The sequence below is a fragment of the Aegilops tauschii genome, chromosome 2 (assembly GCF_002575655.3).
Source record: "Aegilops tauschii subsp. strangulata cultivar AL8/78 chromosome 2, Aet v6.0, whole genome shotgun sequence".
Classification (NCBI taxonomy): Eukaryota; Viridiplantae; Streptophyta; class Magnoliopsida; order Poales; family Poaceae; genus Aegilops; species Aegilops tauschii.
The window spans coordinates 314,868,788-314,878,633 of NC_053036.3; positions in this window are offsets into that span (position 1 = coordinate 314,868,788).

Here is a 9,846-nt window from a genome sequence, read left to right on the forward strand (position 1 = left end):
TGAATAATAATTTTTGTGATTTGATACAGTAGAGTATGATAAGGTTTTTGCATTGGTTTATACTAACTTATCTCACGAGTTCTTGTTGAGTTTTGTGTGGATGAAGCTTTTGAGATTTAGGAAAACCGTGATATGAGAAGAACTAAGGAGACACAAAAGCTCAGGCATCCCAAGTTAATATTCCAATAAGTTTCAAGCATCTAAGCTTGCGGATGCCCCGGTAGGCATCCCACCTTTTTTCTTCAACGATTATCGGTTAGTATCGGTTGAGCCTAAGTTTTTGTTTCTTCACATGATGTATGCTATCCTTGGAATGTAATTTTGTTTTGTTTTGCTAGCTATTTTAATAAAATACTTAGATCTGAAATTTTCAAATAAGAGAGAGTCCTCAATTAGCTACCCCTTTACTCAACTACTCGCATGATCTTCACTTATATCTTTTTGGAGTAGCTTTTCATTTACTCTTGTGCTTCACTTATACCCTATGGGTAAAATGTTGAATAAACTGAATGTCATGAAGTTGAAATCATATCATGCCTAGTGGTCGCTTCACATTGGGTTTACAAAGTGAATCTTTTGAGGCTTGACAATCACAATATTGGTCATACAAGCAATTCACGAATAATTAGTATAAGGAAGAGAACTTTCACATGCAAATATACTATCTTGGAAATCTTTTGTGATTGTGAGCCCCCATCAAAATATTATATGCCAAAATTGTTGACGTTGGACAAGGAAGACAACGTAATAATTTGTGTTTGTTCATATTCACATAGAAGTTATATTGTCATAGATCCTTCAAAATGTGGTGCTTGCTCCCCATCTTTGCTAGCCAAAAATTCCGTACCAAGTAGAGATATTACTTGTGCATCCCAAAAACCCTTAAACCCAAATCTTATTTTCAAGAGTCCACCATACCTACCTATATGCGGTATTTCCGTGCCGTTCTAAGCAAATTTGTATGTGCCATCTCTAATTTTCAAAAATAAATTTCTCTTTTGGGTCCTCGTACCGCTCGCGAGGCGGTGAGGGGTGGCCAATATTTTCCATGCTAGATGTGTTATTCTCATGATGAGTGTTTATTCACTTGTCATTGCACGAGAGTAAGGCAAAGGTATTAGGCATGCCCAGTCCCGAAATGAAAAATGAATTTACTTTATGTTGTGAAATAATAAATTCCTAGGAAAGTGTTGGTATGGAGGGCACCCGTGGATACGGTTAGCCATGGAAAGTGAAAGTATGGTGGAAAAAGGAATAAACTTTATTTTCTGTTTGGGAACCGCCTATGATATATCTAGCATGGAAAGTGTTGGGAGCTCTAAGTCGTTTTCGTTGGTGGAAAAGTATGCCTCTCAAAATGTTTTTATCTCTCAATTTTCGCCTTGAGCTCTGGCACCTCTACAAATCCCTACTTCCCTCTGCGAAGGGCCTATCTTTTACTTTATGTATTTACTTTTATGCAAGAGTCAAAGTTTTCTCTCTATTCCTTTTTATTTTTCTCCTTTGGGAAGCATCATGTGGTGAGGAAAGATCTAGGCACATATGTCCAGTTGAATATGGGTAGCATGAGTTATTATTGTTGATATCACCCTTGAGGTGAATGTGTCAGGAGGCGAAACAATAAGCCCCTATCTTTCTATGTGTCTGGTTGAAACGTTTTTCTCATGTGTATGCGGTGAGTGTTAGCAATCATAGAAGACTATACGATGGTTGAGTATGTGGAGCTCTTACTTAAACTCTGTTGAATAAGTTGAATTGCAATTGCTTGGTGACTAAGAACATAGGTTGTTGGGTTTCAAGAGAATTCATTGTTTGAACCTTAACATGTGAATTGGTTGTCATTATGACATGAAAAGTTTTATGAGAAAGAATTGTTGTTATGATGCTAGGAAATGTGATTGAAATTATCATTGATCAAACTTATGCACTTTGCTAGCATTCACACTTCAAAAATAATTTCTTTTATCATTTACCTACTCGAGGACGAGTAGGAACTAAGCTTGGGGATGCTGATACGTCTCCAACATATCTATAATTTGTGAAGTATTCATGCTGTTATTTCATCATTCTTGGATGTTCTGCAATCATTTTATAGCAACTTTATATCATTTTTTGGGACTAACCTATTGACCCAGTGCCAAGTGCCAGTTGCTGTTTTTTGCTTGTTTTTTACATCGCAGGAAATTAATACCAAACGGAGTCCAAACGTAATGAAACTTGATAATCCCCAAGTGCAGGGAATCATCGTAGCAATTTCCAAAGGTGGAAGTGATAAGTATGGAGTGTCGAACCCACAAGGAGCTAAAGGTAAGATCAATATTCTCTCAAGCCCTATCTGCCACTGATACGACTCTACGTACACCGAACGTTTGCTTCCAACTAGCAACGAGAAATAAAACTACGTTGTGGGCATGAAGAGGATAACTTTGTATGGTATCGGAGAGCTAAAACATAAAAGTAGGTGCTGTTATCATAAAGTTAGAATATATTACTAAATATTATATATAGCGAGTGTGGAATAATGATGGATCGGTGTGCGGAATTGTCCTAGGCAATTGTTAACAAGACCGGTAATCACTATTGCAGTTTCATATGAGGGAGAGGCATAAGCTAACATACTTTCTCTACTTGGATCATATGCACTTATGATTGGAACTCTAGCAAGCATCCGCAACTACTAAAGATCATTAATGTAAAACCCAACCATAGCAATAAAGCATCAAGTCCTCTTTATTCCCATACGAAACAACCCCCTTACTCGGGTTTGTGTTTCAGTCACTCACCAACCCACTATAAGTGAATCATGAACGTATTGCAACACCCTACAGCGGGAATCCCTCACGCTTGCGCGACACGGAGGGCACCATAGGACAGCACCAAAGTAAAACATACAACTCATACCAATCTAGATCATCAATCAACCCAAAGACAAAAGATATCTACTCAAAACATCATAGGACGGCAACACATCATTGGATCATAATATGTGGCATAAAGCGCCATGTTCAAGTAGGGATTACAGCGGGGTGCGGGAGAGTGGACCGCGTAAAAGAGATGAGGATGGTGATGATGATGGTGATGTTGATGAAGACGATCACCGCGGCGATGATTCCCCTCTCAATGGCACTCCGGTGCCACCAAGAGAGAGGAGGAGAGGTTCTCCCCCTTGTGCTTCCTCCTCCATGGACTCCCCCCTAGATGGGGAAAGGTTCTCCCTCTGGTCCTTGGCCTTCATGGCGATGATGGCCTCTCCGGGACAGTCCTCCATGGCCACCGGTGATGATGGCCCCCTCCGGCAGGGTGCCAGAGAGGGCCTAGATTGATTTTTCATGGCTACAGAGGCTTGCGGCGGCGGAACTTCTGATCTGGGTTTCTTTATGGAAGTTTGGGTATATATAGGAGAAGTTGGCGTTGATTTCACGTCAGGGGGGTCACCGAGGCGTCCACGAGGCAGGGGGCGCGCCCTACCCCCCGGGCACGCCCCCACCCTCGTGGGTTCTCGGGACGCCCCTGGTCCATCTCCGGTGCTCCGTGGGCTTCTTCTGGTCCAAAAATAGGCTCCATGAAATTTCAGGTCAATTGGACTCCGTTTGGTTTCCTTTTCTGCGATACTCAAAAACAAGGAAAAAACAGGAACTGGCACTGGGCTCTGGGTTAATAGGTTAGTCCCAAAAATCATATAAAACAACATATAAAATCCCATTAAAGATCCAAGATAGATAATATAATAGCATGAATACTTCATAAATGATAGATACGTTGGAGACGTATCAGCATCCCCAAGCTTAATTCCTGCTCGTCCTCGAGTAGGTAAATGATAAAATAAATAATTTATGAAGTGTGAATGCTAGCGAGTGCACAAGTTTGATCAATCATAATTTCAATCACCTTTTCTAGCATCATTATATGTCATAACAATAGCTCATCTCGTAAAACTTCTCATGATAAAGTAACAAGCTATTCACATGTTAAAGTATAGATCATAAACTTTCTTGAAAACTAACAAACCGTGTTATTAGTCATCAAACAATTACAATTCATCTTATTTTCAGGAAGAGTCTATGTCAGAGCTTTGATTTAGCAAACTCCACATACTCAACTATCAATAAGTCTTTCACAATTGCTAACACTCACGCGATATTTATGGGTTCAAAGTTTTAATCAGACATAGAGAAAGATAGGGGCTTATAGATTCGCCTCCCAACCTTTTACCTCAAGGGTAATGTCAACAATAATAGTTCATGATGCCTTACATCCAATTGGATATATATATATATATATCAGAATCTTTCCAACACAATGTGCTTGCCAAAGGATAAAATGTAAAAAGGAAAGGTGAAGATCACCATGACTCTTACATAAGGGAAAAGACAAGAATAAAAGATAGGCCCTTCGCAGAGGGAAGCAGAGGTGGCCATGCACTTTTATAGTTGGATGCACAAAATCTTAATGCGAGGGAACGTAACTTTATATTGCCACTTGTGATAGGGACCTTTATTATGCAGTCCGTCGCTCTTATTGCTTCCATATCACAAGATCGTATAAAGCTCATTTTCTCCACACTAAAAGATCATACATATTTAGATAGAAATTTTTATTGCATGCACCGATGACAACTTACTTGAAGGATCTTACTCAATCCATAGGTAGGTATGGTGGACTCTCATGGCAATACTGGTTTAAGGGATGTTTGGAAGCACAAGTAGTATATCTACTTGGTGCAAAGAATTTGGCTAGCATGAGGGGGAAAGGCAAGCTCAACGTGTTGGGCGATCCATGACAATATACTTTAAACATAACCCATTACGTTGTCTTCCTTGCCCAACATCAACCTTTTAGAATGTCATATTTTAATGAGTGCTCACAATTACAAAAGATGTCCAAGATATTATATTTATATGTGAAATCCCTCTTCCTTCAATATTCTTTCATGAATTGTTCAAGTGACCAATTCTACGTTTGCTAACTTTCAATAAGTTTACTACCTATACTTATTATGTGTGAAGTCATTACTCCCCATGGTATAAGCATATGAAGCATATATAAATTCAGATTTATGATATTCAATTATTCAACCATTTGCTCATAGGATATACGTGAAGCACGTGAGTAAATGACAAACTACTCCAAAAGATAATAGTGAAGGACAATGAGTAGTCAAATAATTAACTAGCCATGGGAGGATTCTTTTTTATTTAATAATTCAGATCCAATGATTTTATTCAAACAACAAGTAAAATTGAAAATACGCTCCAAGCAAAACACATATCATGTGACGAATAAAAATATAGCTCCTAGTAAGGTATACCGATAGTTTTGAAGACGAAAGAGGGGATGCCTTCCGGGGCATCCCCAAGCTTAGGCGCTTGAGTCTTCCTTGAATATTACCTTGGGGTGCCTCGGGCATCCCCAAGCTTAGGGTCTTTCCACTCTTTATTCTCCTCATATCGATATCTCACCCAAAGCTTGAAAACTTAAATCACACAAAACTTAACATAACTTCGTGAGATAGGCGCGGGAGCGAAGGAGTCACAGGTCGATGATACTGGACGAGAGTTGTCCAAGGGACCAGGGTCCGTGTCTATGACGACCGGGGATGGGGCGGTTCCACCCTCCTCGGTGCCTACGACCTCGCTGAGATTTGGGTCTTTCGAGCTTGCTTCTGCACCCGCGAGGCTTTGGAGTGATCGGGTGGAGTCTGACGAGGCTTTTGAGCTCGCGCTGCCTGCTTTGGTTTTTGAGGATGCTCTGAGCCCCGCTCCCGGGGCCTCGATGGTGTCGGTCAGGGGAGAGGAGGAGGTTGTCTCTCCTCAGGATGAGGTTCCGGTGATGGAGGTTTTGTCTTCGGGAGGGGACCAGGGGCAGGCGGCCTCGGCTCTCTCTTCTCTTGCCGAGGTGCAAGTGCTGCAGGGGGCGGCGCCGCCTTCTGAAGGGGACTCGGGGCAGGTGGCACCCGTGTCCTTTTCCCCTCCTGTGGTGGACGAGGTCTCGGCGGAGGCGGTCTTACCGCTAGGAGGGGGCCCGGGGCAGGTGGCCCCGGAATCCTCTTCTCCCATCGCGTTGTCAGCTCTGCAGGTGGCGGCATCGCCGTCGGGAGGGGGCTCGGGGCAGGTGGCCTCGGAGTCTTCTTCACCTGGGGCACCTATGGTGACCGTCCCTCCGGTGCTGGGTGGGGAGTTCGGGCAGGTGGCCTATGCACTCCCTTCCCCCGGTGCGCCGGCGTCTCCGTGCGGTGGGGCGCGACCGTCGTCTGCAGCACTGGCGAGTGCCTCACTGCTTCCTGGCGTTAACGCTGGGGTGTCCGTGGAGGCTGACCGGCTTCGTGTTTGGGGTGTGGCTGGAGGACCCACCTCGGGCAGGATCTCTCGGGAGGAGGTTATAGCTTTTGGAGGGATTCCGGATCCGGTTTCTGAGGGATGACGGTTGAGCTGCCATCTCCAGAATCAGCCAGAGGTTGACGACATTCAGCAGCGGTGCGCCATGAGGGCGGCCAAGCTTCGTGACATTGAGGTCACTACGGGTATGTCCGTCAATACTTCTAATTTCATTTTGCATTTTTCTAATATCGATATTATTAATAATGCAAATCAATTAGGAGTTTCACTAGGTAGTAATGATAGTGAAATTTCAAATTCTATTAATGATCTCCTGGATTTAGAGGCTGAGCGGGCATTAGAGATGATTCGTAACTTAGCAGCGGTTAAGCCCATGAGTGACTCCGAGGTTGATGCTTTGGGGGTCAAGGTGCTCAATAATTTTTGTGCGGATCTTATACCTCCCCTACCTAAATCGGAGGAGGAGGATGATACATCTGAGAATGCTGTGGTTTGACCTTCTGAGACTGGTTGTGAGGACCGGTTGCAGAGTCAGAACATTACTAAACGCAAGTGGAAGCGGAAGGTGTACCCGGTGTCCGCGGTGCGTAGGAGTGCTAGAATCCGTACGGCAAAAAAATTCCATGATGAATTATGAAAGGGATCTTTTGGAATAGCAGAGGTCTAAAAGACTCGGCTAAAAGAAGGTTTCTTGCAGAGGCGTCTATCGAGCATATGTTAGATTTTATCGCTTTTGTCCGAAACTGGTAGAGATAATTTTGCGCCTCAATTTCTAAATACTTTCTCGGGAGGTATTGATTTTGACTGGCACTGTCTGCCACCGAGTGGGAGATCGGGTGGGATCTTGCTCAGAGTTCGATGCGATTCGCTGGAGGTTCGAAGTGTGGTGATGGGAGATTTTGCAGTTAAGTTTCGGGTGCGGTCGAAGGCCGATGGGTTCAATTGGGCTTTGGTGGCGGTATATGGTGCCGCACAACCCGAACTCAAACCCGAGTTCTTGGCTGATCTGGTTAGGATTTGCGGCTCTGAGCAGCTTCCTATTCTGGTGGGGGTGATTCAATATCATTAGAAGGCGTGAGGAGAAGAACAAAGATAACTTTGACGGCAGATGGTCGTTCATGTTTAATACTATCATTGAAAGCTTGGATCTAAGAGAGATTGAGCTTTCGGGAAGAAAATTCACTTGGGCTAACGCGATGCCAAATCCGACGTTTGAAAAGTTGGATCGAGTGTTGGCTAGCGTCGAATGGGAACAGAAGTTTCCCTTTGTAACAGTTCAGGCTCTTTCCCGTGGAATTTCTGATCACACGCCTTTATTTCTGGACTCTGGTGAGGCCACCCACGTGGGAAACAAAAACTCGTTCTCTTTCGAGCTTGCTTGGTTTGAACGAGACGGTTTCTTTGATCTCGTAGCCAGAGAGTGGGCTAAGGATACAGGAGGTAGGACTGCGCTTGAGCGCTGGCAGAATAAGATCCGTCATTTGAGAAGTTTCCTGCGTGGGTGGGCTAAGCATCTTAGCGGGATTTATAAGGTCGAAAAGGAACGGCTCCTTACCCTTATTCAGTCCTTAGATGTAAAAGCAGAAACCACAGTTCTGCCAGCCTCGGAACTTCATGCCAAGCTTGACGCGGAGATGAGGCTGAAAGAGCTTCTTCGTGAAGAGGAGTTGAAGTGAGCGTTGTGGGCCAAGGTCCGACGAGTAGTCCAGGGGGACGCGAACACTCAATTCTTTCACATGATCGCTAATGGTAAACATAGAAAGAAGAGGATCTTTCAGCTTGAACAAGATGAAGGAACGATTTTAGGATAGGAGAACCTAAAGTTATACATTACCGAGTATTACAAGCAACTGTTTTGACCTCCAGAGGATAACTGCGTGTCTCTGGATGAGTCCAGGATTGAGGATATTCCTCAACTAACTGCAATGGAGAATGATATTTTGGCTGCTCCTTTTACGGAGAAAGAAGTGTTTGAGGCCATATCCCAGATGAAAAATAATAAGGCTCCCGGCCCGGATGGATTTCCGGCTGAATTTTATAAGAAGTGTTGGCATATTATTAAGGGGGGATCTGTTGCCTTTGTTTAATGATCTATTCTCTGGACAGCTTCAGCTTTTTCGACTGAATTTTGGAACGATAACCCTTCTTCCTAAGAAAACTGAGGCTGTGAGAATTGAGCAATTCAGGCCCATCTGTCTTCTTAATGTTAGTTTCAAAAATTTTACCAAGGTCGGGACTAATAGGCTCACACAGATCGCGCATGCTGTGGTGCAGCCTACCCAAACTGCTTTCATGCCGGACAGGAACATCCTCGAAGGGGTTGTGGTCCTTCATGAAACGCTCCATGAGATTCACACGAAAAAACTAGATGGAGTTGTTTTCAAGGTGGATTTTGAAAAAGCGTACGATAAAGTCAAATGGCCTTTCCTTCAGCAGGCCTTACGCATGAAGGGTTTTGATGAAGCTTGGCGACGCCAGGTAGAATTTTTCACGCAAAAAGGGAGTGTTGGAATTAAAGTGAATGACGACATAGGTCATTATTTCCAGACACACAAGGGCCTGAGACAAGGAGATCCAATGTCTCCTATTCTGTTCAACATTGTGGTTGACATGTTGGCAATTATGATAGGAAGGGCAAAGGAGGCCGGTCAGGTGGGTGGTTTGGTGCCTCATCTAGTTGATGGTGGTGTGTCCATCCTGCAGTACGTTGATGATACAATCATCTTTATGGAGCACGACTTGGCTAAAGCGAGAAATATGAAGCTGGTGTTATGCTTATTTGAACAATTGACAGGATTGAAGATTAATTTTAATAAAAGCGAGTTGTTCTGCTTTGGTAGAGCCAAGGAGGAACAAGAGGCTTATAGGCAATTGTTTGGATGCGAATTGGGGGCATTACCTTTCACGTACTTAGGTATACCCATTCACCATCGTAAGCTGACAAATAGAGAGTGGAAGTGCATCGAGGACCGGTTCGAGAAGAAACTGAGCTGCTGGAAGGGCAAACTCATGTCATATGGAGGCCGACTGATTCTTATTAATTCGGTGCTCACAAGTATGCCTATGTTTCTCTTATCTTTCTTCGAAGTCCCAGTTGGTGTTAGGAAAAGGCTGGACTTCTATCGATCACGGTTCTTCTGGCAGAGTGATGAACTTAAGAGAAAATACCGACTTGCCAAATGGGATGTCATCTGTCGACCAAAGGACCAGGGGGGCCTTGGTATTGAGAACCTTGAAGTGAAGAACAGATGTCTTCTCAGCAAGTGGCTGTATAAACTTTCAATTGAGACAGAGGCCATGTGGACGCAGATTCTCCGTAGTAAGTATCTGCAGTCCAAGACGTTGTCCCAGGTCACTGTGAGACCGACAGATTCGCCGTTTTCGAAGGGGCTTATGAGAGTCAAAGCCGCCTTCTTTAATAGAACAAAATTTATAGTCGGTAATGGAAACACCACTCGCTTCTGGGAGGATACTTGGCTTGGGGAAACGCCGTTAGCACTTCAGTATCCGT